This window comes from Stylophora pistillata, chromosome 5, assembly GCF_964205215.1.
Source record: "Stylophora pistillata chromosome 5, jaStyPist1.2, whole genome shotgun sequence".
Taxonomy (NCBI): domain Eukaryota; kingdom Metazoa; phylum Cnidaria; class Anthozoa; order Scleractinia; family Pocilloporidae; genus Stylophora; species Stylophora pistillata.
The window spans coordinates 11,299,544-11,315,078 of record NC_142523.1 but is presented as its reverse complement, the minus strand read 5'-3'; the positions used below and the strand labels follow the sequence as shown (position 1 = coordinate 11,315,078).

General features: G+C 40.6%; 2 pseudogenes; both read left to right on the top strand.

Moving 5' to 3' along the window:
• Positions 1-3,673: 3,673 nt before the first annotated feature.
• Positions 3,674-4,498, top strand: LOC148730270 (uncharacterized; annotated as a pseudogene).
• A 16-nt stretch (positions 4,499-4,514) lies between these two features.
• LOC148730269 (uncharacterized) lies at positions 4,515-6,488 on the top strand (annotated as a pseudogene).
• The last annotated feature ends 9,047 nt before the right edge of the window (positions 6,489-15,535 follow it).

Here is a 15,535-nt window from a genome sequence, read left to right as displayed (position 1 = left end):
ATTTTACCTTAAATATCCACTAGAAGTGAAACCGCGAAATCCAACCAGGTGATCAGCATATAACACAGCTGAAATAAAAAGCCAGCGAGGTTGAACGCTTGAAAAGAAATTCCTAGAAAGAAATGACCCAGGGTTTTAAATTTCGAGTCACGATTTCTTACTTTAAAAATATTATGAGTTGTAAACATTGCACACGAGTAACAGATTGTAGCGAATTACCAGCGGTCGGGAATTGCAAGGGGTCGGGCATTAAGCATTGAGTATCGAGTCGTTCATCCAGTTTTAAACTTTTAACTGTCTCATTGACACTTGTATAAAGCACTGAACGCTGCATAACTTTAACAGTGCAAGATAAGGGTGATTTTCCACTGGCTGAGTGGAACGAAATAAGTGGAAAATGTTTTTCTCACACACCGCTGGGGCCTGGGGATGGGTTAAGGTCATGTAATGTGTAAGGCGGTCAGTTGTTTTTTGTTGACCGCCATTGCTTGACCTTCCCACCCACCCACCCAAGAGTTTTTTCAGTTGTTCATTACACTTCTAAACGATTTTAGATTTTGTCTCGATTCTTAACTAGTTCATGTTTTGAAACTCCATGTATACTTGTAAAATTTGATAGCTGTTATTGTGTGAATAAAGGTCAGGCTTGCGGTGGTTGGCTTGACATGGCTCCCAGGGGTGTGTGAGAACTCTATATTTTTACCAATCAAACCACCGGAATGACCATTTGACTCAATGATATCACAGTATTGATATCGGAGAAAAACGTCAATTTCTTACTCGGTATCGTATCGATTCGGAAAATCCGTATCGGTCCATCCTTAGCGCCGTGTATTGAAGGAAAACGACGAAGACACAAAGCAAGCTCATGGAGTGATATTGTGGCACGACTGACAAACTAAGCAACATTTTAAAAATTATCTACAAGTAACAATTAACGCAACATTTGAGAGGCCAAGAAAATATTTTCTAGGTGGAAGTGATTTCGAATACCAACCTTCTTATAAAAATAGCTAGTATGCAGAAATAGGGAACATTCTTGCTTGGGTTGGTATTTAAGGACGTGATAATTTAAGAATATTTAAGATTACTTATGGAGGAAAGACACAGAGAACGCAGCAAATAAATCAGCAAAATTAATTAACTTAGTGATCATAAAACCATAAAATTTGTAGATGTGTTGGCCATATCATGTGTGTTGGCGATATCATTCCGAAGCGGCTAAATCAGCGTTTAATTTTCCCTTGGGGTACTCCAGTGACAATTTACCTGTCGTGTGCAAACATGCGCTACCTGCTCTTCCAAAATAGCTAAATTGTGATGCCAAAAATTTTTTTTCCGATTAGTCACGAACTTTTTCGCGTTGCTTCGGCCAAAGTCCCTCAACGCTACAAAGAACAGAAGGACTATTGTTTACTACTTAATGTGTGAAATTGAGCCGGAACAATAGACCATTTCTTGATACGTGGTTCTTCCGCGTTGCGCTTTCGTTTTCAAAGAGAGGCGCAGTCGGCTGTTAAGGCTTGCGACTATCAACACACAAATTCCTTCAGACAATTCTTAAAACTTTAACTCAAACGTTGAAGTTTTCTCACGCGTCATTCGTGTCCCTGAACTTAAGGAAAGAGTGTTTCATTACCACAAGTCTCACATGAAGACTTCATTCTTTTAAAGCATAGAAAACCTGCCGGGCTACTCAGTTTTTAAACCGTCACTTAACAAACCACGATTCTTTTTAGGGAGCAGAGCACTTTTATCTCGTGATTAAGTAGCGTAACGTCAATTGTAACAAATAACAGATTGCACCGGTAGTAAGTACCAGTCGAGTCCCTTCGTGAATGCAAACATCAGCTTAGGACCAATCAAAACACCCTCTACTCTAGCTGTTAAACATAGAAACAATCGACTAACCTCTCCACCAAAGAAAAACTACAAAATCCAACCAGATGATCAGCACATATGATGGATGAAATGAAAAACCATCGAGGACAAGAAATTCCTAGAAGGAAATGACACCAGGTTTATATTTCGGGTCAAGATTTCCTAATTCTACAGTGTTATGAAGTGATAATGAGTTTTTCCGCTTTTTTTTTTAAATTAGCGGGAAAATATGCTCTCGTCGGTATGAACTATCGATACTAACGTGGAAAAACGGAATCTTCCATTGTAACCGACAGTCAGTTGAGAACAGTGAGCATAATAAGTCCAACGCAAAACAGTATGAACTTAACTTTTGTCCAATACTTTTTTTTTTCCAAAAAGTCAGTATGGTCAGCTGGTAAAGAACAATATGCTTAAGAGTTTTAAGAAAGCAACAAATCTGTTGGCTTTATCATTCGCAGTTCGGATAGAACAGACAAGCAGGAAGACAACCACATTATTATTAGTAAGTTGTCAAAATTGTTCGAACGTTCCCTTCGATGACTTTCTTAACACTTTATGAGAATTCATGAAACATACCGAGGCCAAGAAGTTTCAAAAACTTATGAGGCAAGCTCCTAATTTTTACTGAACAGAAGAAAAGTGGTTCAGTTCTGAAATCATCGACGGAAACGCGAAGGAAAACCAAATATTTCGAAAGCAGCGAGACGTGTTCATCTCGTGATGTCCTCTACGATGCTTCTATTTCCACAACGTCAAGTAATTAGGAGAAGTATATGAGAACGATCCTTCGCAGTAAAGCACTATTTGAGCAATAGTGGAAATCAGACCTGAAAAAAATTTCAGGCCTGAAATTTTTTTCAGGTCTGATTTCCACTATTGCTCAAATAGTGCTTTACTGCGAAGGATCGTTCTCATATACGTCTCATAACCGCAGTTCACACATATGTTTCATATGTTTGTTGTTGTTTGATTTATCATCTACGGGTTTATATCGAATTAATTTGATGGCCTGCTCCCAGTTGGCTTGTTAGCTCAATTGGTAGAGCGCTGCACTAGTATCGCAGAGGTCAGTGGTTCGAATCCCGTACAGGCCTGAAATTTTTTTTTTTTTTTTTTTTTTTTTTTTTCAGGTCTGATTTCCACTATTGCTCAAATAGTGCTTTACTGCGAAGGATCGTTCTCATATACGTCTCATAACCGCAGTTCACACATATGTTTCATATGTTTGTTGTTGTTTAATTAGGAGAAGATGGTTCATACAATAGATCGCTTTAACTCACATGATTACCAGCTATACAAATTTATTGAAACACAAAAGAGAAATTTGCAGCAATGTACGAGCGTAGGTGGATAGGGTTGAAATAGGGACACAGCGCGTGTGATGCTAAATACAAAAAAGGAGCTGGAGCGAGACAAAAAAATTTAAAAATCCCACTAATTCTTGTTTCAAACAAATCCAGATTAGCTTCTCATGAAATGGGTTTGCCAGTTTACGAGAGTAAGCTGTAACATTTCAGGTTTCTTTGTCATCACTAGAATGTTCGAGTTTGAATCGAAAAAGAAAAAAAACATTAGAACTAAGGGTGATTTTCCACTGGCTGAGTGGAACGAAATAAGTGGAAAATGTTTTTCTCACACACCGCTGGGGCCTGGGGATGGGTTAAGGTCATGTGATGTGTAAGGCGGTCAGTTGTTTTTTGTTGACCGCCATTGCTTGACCTTTTTCTGCGAAAGTGCGTGTATTATTTACATTTGTTACGAATAGTGAGTCACGAATCATTAGTAAAGCATGCCGAAGGAAACTAGAAGTTCGAAGAGGAGTTCTCGGGCGGTTAGGCGACTTGAGCCATACAACAAAAGCCCTAGTCAGCGAGGTAATAGTCGATCAAGTCAAGGATCAAGGCACGAAAGCCCGGAGCGCGAGGACCCTCCAAACCGAACCGAGGAACCGCCAAGTTGGGCAAAGGAGCTGTTGCAGCAGCAGAAACTGTATTCGAAAGAGTTAAAGAAGCTGAAGAACGAGATTGATGATGCGAAGCTTCGAAAACATGGCAAACTGAGCGATCCGGAGCCGGAGTTTCGCTTCGAGGGAAACAAAAAGCAGCGCAAACTTAATCGCGACGTCTTGGATAAAATTGACAGGGCTAAGAATACGAGTGATGATGAGTCTAGGTCCGAGCTCCTCGAAGAAGGTGAGCAACTTCTTTTAGAACGGAATAAGCACATTTGTCTTGCCGATAAATATGGGTGGGACACGGTGCAATGTTATGCAGCCGAGCCGCTTGCTAGTGATTCTGGCGACGAAAAACGGATAAAAAAGGCCATCAAAGAAAGCAAGCAACTCAGGGAGGAGAAACGAAAGGCAGCTGCAGCGAAGTGAAAACCGAAGAAGTCGCCCCTACCACGAGGAGTTGATGGGTCGAAACGTGTGGTTGAAAAAACCCATAACTTCCGAACGGCGGGAATGTCGTCCAACGTGGCACGTGACCCCAAGCAGTTGTGTTTTCGCTGCGGTCGAAACGGCCATTACGCCCGGGACTGCCGTGCATCAGTCGAAAGTGGGGGTCCAGGATGGGGCCAAAACAATGGGCAATCATCTGGAAGTCAACAGTGATGCCCTGAACTTCCCCCTAGAAGAGAGTGTATATAGAGGATATCTTGAGTTCGAGAATGTTGATTTTGCTTGTTCCACGGTTGTGAAAGGCAGATTGAGGGAGAATATTTCGTTTTGGCAGAACATTGGGGCTAGCAGGTGGGTACTGCGTGTGCTTCAAGAAGGCTATACCTTACCATTTATTTCCCTTCCTCAGGAGGCATTTTTCAGGAACCATCCCAGTGCTGTCGAGGATAATGTTTTTGTTTGCACTGAGATTTCAAAGTTATTGTTGTCTGGTGCTGTAGCTGAGGTGAAAAGTGAGGACTTGGTGGTATGCAACCCACTGGGCGTTGTGAGGAACTCTGCACAAAAACGCCGCCTAATCGTGGACTTGCGTTATGTCATCCAGTTCCTGAGGTCATGCAAAGTTAAGTACGATGACATTCGCACAGCAGCAGACTTATTTCATGAAGGCGATTGGTTTTTTAAATTTTATTATAAAAGTGGTTATCATCACATCGAAATATTTCCTCAGCATTGCAAATACCTCGGATTTTCCTTATTCTACAAGGGGCAGCTAAGGTTTTTTAAATTCACGGTCCTTCCATTTGGCTTATCAACTGGTCCTTACCTCTTCACCAAGATCCAGAGAGCACTCGTGAAACACTGGAGGGGTAAAGGCTTCAAATTGTTTACATATCTGGACGATGGAGCAGGTGCAGACCAGGACCGAGGTGAGGCAATCAGGTTGTCAGCAGAGGTTAGGAGGGATGTTTTGTTGAGTGGCTTCGTCACCAACGAAGAGAAGAGTCAGTGGGAGCCAGTACAATGTGGTGAACTTCTGGGCTTTATAATGGATTTGCGATCTGGAACTTTCTAGGTTCCACCAAGGAGGGTTGATGCTTTGAAACAATTGATGAATGATACTATAGCTAAGAAATTTGTGGTTTCAGCACGACACTTGTCACGCATCACTGGTTCACTGGTTTCCATGGGTCTTGCCTTGGGCCCTGTAGCACGACTCTGGACTAGGGCACTCTACAGGGACATATGTCAAACAGTTCACTGGGACATACCTTTCTTGATATCTACGGAGAGTCAAGCTGAAGTCCAGTTTTGGAAAGTTAATTTTGACACTGGTGGTTATCCTATATGGTCCCCTAGTCCGAAGGTAGAGGTTATTACTTACTCAGATGCAAGTGGGCAAGGTTGGGGTGGTTTTGAAGTGCAGTTGAGTGATAAGGTAGCCAGGGGCAGCTGGTCGCGTGAGGATAGTGAAAAGAGTTCTACGTTTAGAGAGGTGACTGCCATCAGGCGTGTGCTGGAATCTTTTGCAGATGAAGTCAGGGGTAAAGATGTGCTCCATCGCACCGACAACAGGAATGCAGAAACTGTTTTGTCAGTGGGAAGCCGCATCAAGGAGCTGCACATGGAGGCTGTAGCAGTTTACAGGTTGTGCCGGGAACTTGGCATGCGCTTAACAGCTGAGTGGGTTAGCAGAGATGAGAACACGAGAGCAGACGAGCTGTCGAGGCTGGAGGATTCTAATGACTATATGTTAGACCCAGCTTGCTTTGATTACATTGACACCTTGTGGGGTCCCCACACCATTGATAGGTTTGCTAGCCTGAAGACGAAGCAGTTGGAGAGGTACTGCAGCAGGTATCATAACCCAGGTTGGGTGGCAGCGGATGCATTTACAGTTTCTTGGTCTCATGAAGTTAATTGGCTTTTTCCTCCTCCATACCTGGTTCCACGTGTGTTGAGGCACATGTCAGCAGGAAGGGAGAATGGCACCTTGATAGTTCCTGGGTGGTGTTCAGCAAGTTGGTGGCCACTTCTGGTGGAGAAGAATGGGAGCTGGAAGTCCCTCATTAGCCAGTCCATGCAGATTCAACCATACGAAGGGATCTTCCTATCAGGATCAGCAGCTAGTGACATTTTCACAACGGCCGTTCCTTCCTTCTCCATTCTGGCACTCAAACTTTGTTTTGACGGCATATGCTGAACATTCCTCTCGGTGAAACTACTATGATGAAGTCTGTTTTGGACCTCGTTTTCAGCTCTTGCGATCTTGAGCCGGCCAACATTGTTGTGTGGGAGTTGGATAGATGATGTGGCTCATGACTGGTCAGTTGTTGTTTTGACAAGATAGCACGTTTGTGATTATGCTCTGGATTGACAGCCGCTAAATGTGAACACTACTGTGACTAGCAGTTTGTTGCCGTTATGGCAGAGCCGCCCCCAGCCGTGTTGGCCTAAGGGGTACCGCTAACACTGGTTAGCGGTGTATGCTGGCTGTATGTTAATGTGGATGTCTGTAAAGTTTTTTCGCGCGCTCTGTTTGCTGTTTTGGCAAAGTAGCCCCTAGCCGTGTTGGCCAAAGGGGAACATCATTCTAGTACTGGTTGCCAGTGTGCATGTGTTGGCTAGTTTGTAAAGCCTTAAAAGTCTTGCTGTTTGGGCATGTTTTAATGAGTGTTATGGAGGTGATGATGTACGCAGTGTTTTACTCGGTACATTCTCTTTCAGTTTCCAGCCCTGTCCCGGAGGGTGTTAACTTATCTGGCTGGTTACGTGGGGAGACTATGACTCATCCTAGACTGAAGTATCTTACGAAGTCTCTACCAGCGATCCTGATCCAGGACAGAGCACCGAAGACAGTCAGCACTTATGTCCGTGCTTATGAAGCGTGGCGAACATGGGCCGTCCAATGTGAGGATACTCCCCTACCAGCGGATCCTACAGTGTTTTCCTTGTATTTGGTACATCTTATCCAGCAGGACCGTTCAGTCTGCTGTATTAACTCTGCTATCTATGGAGCTAGCTGGGTCCATAAGAAGAGCGGCTATCAGCAACTGAGTGACCATCCTCCCATACAGCAGGTGGCGGAGGCCGGAAGAAGGATCCTTGCTAAGCCCCCAAATCGCAGGAGGCCTCTGGAAGCCAGCAATGTTAAGAGTGCTATCCGTCGCCTCGAGCAAGGCCCTTTGTCTGATATCCAGGTAGCTGCTTTGTTCGCCTTGGGTTTCTTCGGCTTCCTTCGCTGGGACGATCTGAGTCGATTGACTGTGGACAATCTTCAGTTTGAGGATTCTCATCTTGCCATATTTCTCACACAGTGGAAGAATGATCAGTTTCGCCAAGGCTCGTGGTTTTTCATAGCTCGCAGCGATTCATCACCTTGCCCGGTCGCAGTGGTTGAGAAGTTTCTGAGGGTAGGCAATCATGACAGGAAGTCGCGGCTATTCAGGCGGGTGTTGTCCACAAAGAAGGGAATGAAGCTTAGGATAGATCCTATGTCATATAGCCGGGCAGCTGAGTTGATTAAGGCCGAGCTGCGGAAGGAGGGGCTAGATCCTGCCTTGTATGGAATTCATAGTCTGCGAGCTGGAGGCGCTACAACCGCAGCAGCTTTTGGGGTCCCTGAGCGTCTGTTCCAGAGGCAGGGCGGTTGGCGTAGCGACAAGGCACGGAATAACTATATTGAGGAGTCTTTGGAGTCCCTGCTTCTGGTTACCAGGACAATTCAAGACCAAACCTCATGAATTATGGGCGTGATCCCAAGTTGTTCAGAACCTTTTTTGTGCTTATGAACTGATTTTTGCATTATCTAGTGCCCTTATGAGTCTGTTTGACTTTGGCAAGGCTTGCTATTTGCACATTATGTTCCATTCTGTAAGCCTTGTGGATTTTGTTTTTGGAAATAGTACTTCTCTTAGTTTTTCACTCTATGCTTTGTGCCGTTGCGGTGGTTGGCTTGACATGGCTCCCAGGGGTGTGTGAGAAGGGTGATTTTCCATTGGCTGAGTGGAACGAAATAAGTGGAAAATGTTTTTCTCACACACCGCTGGGGCCTGGGGATGGGTTAAGGTCATGTGATGTGTAAGGCGGTCAGTTGTTTTTTGTTGACCGCCATTGCTTGACCTTCCCACCCACCCACCCAAGAGTTTTTTCAGTTGTTCATTACACTTCTAAACGATTTTAGATTTTGTCTCGATTCTTATCTAGTTCATGTTTTGAAACTCCATGTATACTTGTAAAATTTGATAGCTGTTATTGTGTAAATAAAGGTCAGGCTTGCGGTGGTTGGCTTGACATGGCTCCCAGGGGTGTGTGAGAAACGTCATTTGCACAAGTTCACGGATAATCTTTAATTGTACTCGCATTCAAACTTACTCTAAGCAAAAAGGTTATAAAATTGAAAGAAATTATTAGAAATAAAGTAGGAGTACTAGCAGCCTGGAATAACGATGGGGGCTAGCGGAGCCAGGCAGCTAGTTAACATCAGCATTAAATAAAAATTAAAATACAGGTCAGCAAGAAGATTGAAGCATAAATGCACACACACACACACAAGAAGAAAGAAAAGAGAAACGGAGTTTATAAGATATGAAGGAAGTCTAAAATATTTAGAGTTATTTATGAATACTAAACACTAATAGATAAGAAGAGCACAATGTCTATGGCAAATAGTAACAGCTATATAATTATAAACCACAAAATAAAGAAGCACTTAAAAAGGTTACAGAAATTAACAGGAGACTAGATTACAGTAAATCGGAAAACAATACACTGCTAATAAGTACATAAGTTGCTACTAAGTACCTATTAAGTAGCTAATAGTCTTTAACTAGATCGCATTTTACTGACTCCTTGAAGTTTGAGATTGATGAGGTTTTCAAATTTTTTCTTATCGAGTTCCATACTTTGGGGCGCTTAAACCTTAAATTAAATATTCCTTAATTTGTTCTTACTTTAGGTATAGCCGGTAGGACAAATTCGAGGCACTTCTAGTTTTGCAATTATGTTTTTTATTTACTTGAGTGAAAAATGTATCAAACACAGATGGTAGGCGTCTATTGTAAAATTTATACATAAAGGCTGCAGTATTAACGAAGACAAGGTCAGGCAGTTTAACAATATTTAAGCGCTTAAATATTGGACTAGAATTAATGCTCATGGAAATTAGAAAAAGTTATCACTCTCATTGCTCTCTTTTGTAAGATAAACAAAGGCTGGGTAGTCGAAGAATATTAGTGTTACCCCACGAGATTAAACTATGAATTAAAAAGGGATGTATTAATTAAAGCATAATACAGTTTAATCAAAATGTCTAAATTCACATAATAACGAAGTTTAGAAAGAATCCCAATATTTCGCTTGATCTTAAAGCAATATAGCTTAGTTGACTTTTCCATGATAAATGAGAATCAATTACAATACATAGGTATTTTATTGAAGACTCTCGGTTTAGGTTCATTCCATTTAAAGACGGAGGTTGACATGAAAGGGTAACTTTGTTTGTGGAGGGTGAAAGATGATAAAATTTGACTTGTCAATATTAAGTGAAAGTTTGTTAGCACTTAACTAAGTATGAATATTTACTAGTTCATTATTTACTTTGAATTCAGGGATCTTAAGATTTTTATGTTTATAAAATAGATTGGCATCATCTGCAAATACATGAAAATCTAGAATTTCAGAGCAGTTGGTAAAGTCATTGATAGTGATAAGAAATAATGAGGGGCGCAGAACTGAACCTTGAGGAACACCACAAGAGACAGATTGCAGTTCAGACTTAGTTTGCCCCAAGGAAACATATTGATATCTGTTGGCAAGATGAGAGATGAACCAGTCTTTTGTTACTCCACGAATGCCATATAGTAGTCTAGTTTTTCAATCAAGATATTATGATTTACAGTATCAAAAGCTTTACTGAAATCCAAGAATATACCACAAGAAAATTCCTGGCAGTCAATTGCATGACATGTCAGTGATACTTACTAAATAGCATGATCAGTTGAGTGATTTGCACTGAAGCCAAACTGCTCGCAATAAATTAATTTATTCTTGTCCAAGAAATCTAATATTCTCTTGTGCATTTGCTTTTCTAGCAGTTTATTGAATATTGAGAGAGTAGAAATGGGATGATAATTATTTAAACTTGCTTGCTCACCCTTTTTGAAAACAGGGGTAACTTTAGCTCTTTTAAATAGATCTGAGACAATTCCAGTGGAAAAGGAGACATTAAATATAATTTCTAGAGGTGTAGATATAACTTGTTTGGTAATTTTTAAAATGGCAACTGGTAGGCTGTAAGGTCCTGTAAACTTATTGACATTTAGCCTAGTAATTTCATTTTCAATTTTAACTGTTGGTGTGGGAAACAGAAAGAAACTGTCATTGGGTGGAACTGCAAGACACTGAAGAGGCGATTTGTTTACAGTAGGAATCTTCTTTGTCAGATTACGTCCAATATTAGCAAAAAAACTGTTAAAAGCATCTGTCAATTAGACTTTGAAGCATTAATTTCAACATCTTCAACAAGTAATTTAGTGGGAGTAGAGCCAGATCTGGATTTAAGATTAATAAGTTGTCTTATCCCCTTCCAGACTTTCTTAGAATCAGTCATATTAGTAGAGAAATAGTAATTATAATAATATTTTTTAGATACTTTTCATAGGTGATTAATTTTATTTCTCAGTATAGAGTTTGAATTTAGTGTGATAATAAGCAGACTTATAAATAGTTGAAATGTATTTTTTAAAAAGTTTGTTTTTTATATTGATTGAGACCCTTTAAAAGCGTCCAAAGCAGGGGTTATCCATGGCTTAGATTTCATTCTCAATTCACGTTTAGAGAGTTGTATAAGAGGGATATGAACATCAACTATATCAGAGATGCTGGTGTAGAAAGAATTAAATATATTATTAGGATCGGGATTACCACTGGCCACGTAATTTGGCCACGTAATTTGGCCACTCAGTTGAGTGACCTTTTATTTTTAATACCAAATCGAATTACAGTGAAACCGGAAATAAAAACCTAATCCCAGGAAAGGTGAGGGCAAACACCCATCGAATGAGGACTCAACGCACCTATGAGAATGCTCGAAAACAATGGGCGGGTTAATAGGGTGGGGAATGTTTGCCCTGCACCGAAGCTTAACTAAAAGAGGCCCGAGATCAAATGTTCGGATGTTTAAGTATCTGCTATTATAAGTCCCGAATGTAACCCATCCGGGATAATGATAAGTCGCGGCGCAGGCTGCATAAATTAATTTATTCACTTTGGTAATAAATGTCTTTTAAAGTAAAGAGGAAAGAAAGAAATGAAAAAATCACGAGTATAAAAACCAGCAAACAAAACTTAAAGAACAAATCGAAAAGCAAAAAAGCCAATCCACAAGATAATTCCCGCAAGATGTTAAAGCTGCACAGTAACCTGGACACGCAATAAAATCATAAACTAACCTGAATTAAAGCATCTTTCTCTATGAACTTGATTTCATAAACTTGTTCATGATCAATAACGTACCATGCCCCTCTACCAGTTAGCTTTGTTTTCCCTCGAGTCCTGATGTTTCCCGAAAAGAAGTCGAGGGAAAAATCAGGACTCTTGGGGAAACAAAATTAACTGTTTCCCTCGGGACCATACATTAAGTGTATAATCAGTAGGCCTGTTTATACAGGCGCTGATATTAAGTAGTGTTCCAAAGCAGTTCTCTCGACAGTTCCAGGAAAACTGCTTCCTAAATCCTTAAAAGAATTGCTTTTGCTTCAGCACAAAAGCCTTTCCATCAGAGTTGAAATCAGTTGTTCCAGATTCCTGAAAACTTTCGTGGAAAAGAGGCCTGGGGCGAATTTTCAATGAGCATATGAACTATAGGAGCCAAGGTATAAGGTTCGTTGATGAAAAGTTCGGCGCTCTTAACCATGTAGAGATCACTTAATCCTTTCATTCCCAAGATCTCATTAGCAATTCTCTTTACTCTCTGCTGCACAATTCTTTCGATGTCAGTTGGGAGAATTTGATATTGGATCAAATAATAGTCCTCTAAATGACTATAACGTGTCTGCTTGGTAGTGTATTGGTATGGTAGGGAGAAATTCTGTCTTGATCACTTATGGGAGTTAAATAATTAAGAAACCCTTTACTCTCACTGACAAGGACAGAAACAGAAAAATTTTACCTTAAATATCCACGGAAAGTGAGACCGCAAAATACAACCAGGTGATCAGCATATACCACAGGTGAAATAAAAAACCAGCGAGGTTGTACGCTTGACAAGAAATTCCTAGAAAGAAATGACCCAGGGTTTTAGATATCGGGTCAAGATTTCTTACTTTTACAATGTTATGAGGATTAAACAACAGTGCACACGAGTGACGGACTGTAGGAAATTGCCAGCGACCAACCCCTGACAAGGAGTCGGGCATTGAGCATGAAACATTGAGTCCTTAATCTGGTTTTAAACTTTTAATTGTCTTATTGACACTTCTCTAAAGCACTAAACACTGCGTAGTTTAACAGTGCAAGATAGCCTTATATTTTTACCAATGAAATTACTGGAACTACCATTTGACTCAATGACGTCACAATATCGATATCGAAGAAAAACTTCCAATACCTTACACGGTAACGTATCGATTCGGAAACTCCGTATCGGCCTATCCTAAGTGCCGTGTATTGAGGCGAAACAACTAAGACGCAAAGCAAGCTAGTGAAGTGATATGGTAGCTCGAACGATAAATTAAACATTTTAAAAACTATTTGCAACTTACAAATAACGCAACACACGTTGAGAGGTCAAAAAAATATTTTCTAGGTGGAAGTAATTTCCGAAGACCAACCGACCTGTAAAAATAACTAGTATGCTATCATGAAGAACATTCTTGCTTAGGTTCCATGATATTGTCATGAAAGCGCTAAAGAATTTATTTAGGGATATGTAAATAATTATTTTATTCTCTTAGGATCAATGTAGTGGGTGATATTTGTATCTGTTACGTAACTTGTATTCTTCACTTGTGTAATGTGTTGTGTAATTAACCTTTATTGTATATATCAAATTGTTTTCTTCATTCTTTTCTGGCACCTTGCGTCCACATGTATTTAAGGATTCGGGTGGTTACGGTGTGTGTTTTTTTTTTTTTTGAGAGGGAGAAGGTCACCGGCGGCGAAGGTTGGAAAAGTTACAGAGACTCGTTTAGGCACGTTTCAATCACTGAGAGTCATTCAGAAAAAAATCGTTCTTTCACACGACAAAGAATTCATTTCCCGGGGGCTTGCGCGTGCCGAGAAGCTGGCCCAAAAAAAAAAAAACACGCAGAAGAAGAAAAAGGAGAAGGTTATCCTCTGTCAAAGGGAAAGCCAGTGAAGACAAGGGGAATGAAGGAAAAATCTGGGCGAGGACCGAGTTACGTTAAATTGGAGACTATTATGTTTAGCTGCGTAAAACGTGAGTTGAGTTTAAATTGTTAAACGCGAGTCTGGGTTGTTAAACCCGAAGATTGGTTTGTGAATCGTGAGTTTGGTTTATGTGTCGTTTGGTGGTGAAACGTGGTTGTTAAGAACAGGTCAAGCACAGGACGCGAAGGTCAACGGAACTGAACTAAAAAAAAAACCTACCTTTTTTTATCTTAATAGTAATTACTCTTGTAAATAGTTTTAGTGTACTGTAGTTTAAATTATCATATTTTCTGTAAATTTAATTAGGATAAATAATTTAGTTCATTATGTTGGTTTCTCTATTGTTTTAATTAGGATAATAGATATTTGTAGGCCTACGTTTAGTTGTGTTATGGCGTGTCTTCTCGGGTTCGTTTGTGCTTGGTGTTTTGTCTGTGTTGGAGGGCGCCCACCTTTGTGGCGCCGATTCGTCACAGATATTTAGGGCTGAGATAAATTCATATGTTTGATACTCGCCAAATCAGCCGTGCACATGCGCAATAAGACGAATACTCCCGGAGTCTCGAACACAATAAAGTTTTTCACGCTACCTAGAGGGTCTCCTATACTTTTTACGTGAGGGGTGATTGGATAATTTTTGTCTCGTGAATCGTGATTTTATTTTTTATATACTCGTTAATCGAACGAATTTTTTACTAACGTGACCCGCAAATTGAGAGCTTAATAAACGTGATTCGTGAACCATTTTGTTTCGCGTGATAAATTTCGGCTATTTAATTGTTGTGGAATTGTACGTATTGTTCTCGAACAGCTGTGGTAAGGTGTTGGCAGGAGATGGACCTCATGTGGATTGATACAGTCAGAAAACAGACCACTGAGGAACCGGTCATTATTTATTGAGGGGGGCGGGGAGGGTCACTATATTTGGGGAGAGGGTGACAATTTTTTGAGCCCCACTTTGGGGAGGGCCATTTTTAAAAAGATTCCATTGAGGGTAGGGCTACGATTTTTTGAGATTATAAGTATTCACCACGAGTCTTTGAACTCAGAGTTCTCTTGACTGGCTACAGCATGAAAAGTACATGTGTTATGGATGGGAAAGGTCTTTATTAAAGGCATAACTGTTTAATGAAACACTCTATATTTGTGTCGGTTTGTTAGATGATTCGTTTGTTGTACGAATGTTGTACAAATTTAAAAATACAACTCATGAGAAAATGTCATAATCAGTAGCAGCTACTAAAAAACTGCAAAAGTGCCATGTCTGACTTGCGCACGTGCACCACACATTGATTATATAACTAATGATACCTAACAACATGCTCTACTTTTTGAACAGAGACCGGCAATATTTTCTTCGAGCATGAAAGTAATATCTAACACTTCTGACAGTTAGTCTGACACATGATCCACGTATGGTGTGCTAGATGAGGAATTATCCCAGTATTGGCCATGATATGGTCATCTGAAGTATCCTCCTGCACTGAACTGATTCGGCTGGCCGCTTCAAAAACACTGCAGTCATCGTCATCATCGTATCCTTCGTCGTCACCACCATCATCATCATCATCACCATCATTCAGATCATCATCATCTTCATTGTCGTCGTCGTGGTAACTACTGGTACTGGTTGCATCACTGCCTCCATATTTGCCTAGTAGGCTCGAGAAATAGTCCCTTGCGTCACTGCTAAGCCGAGTTGTATCATGTTGTCATAGCAGTAATACCAACCATGTTTTCTCTCTTTTGTTTAACTTGAAAACAAGCTTTTTTTAACTTTTGAACAATGAAGATGATGTCGAGGATAAAGAATCAGATCAAGAATATAACGATGATGTAGTACTTGAGGAAATCGGCGGC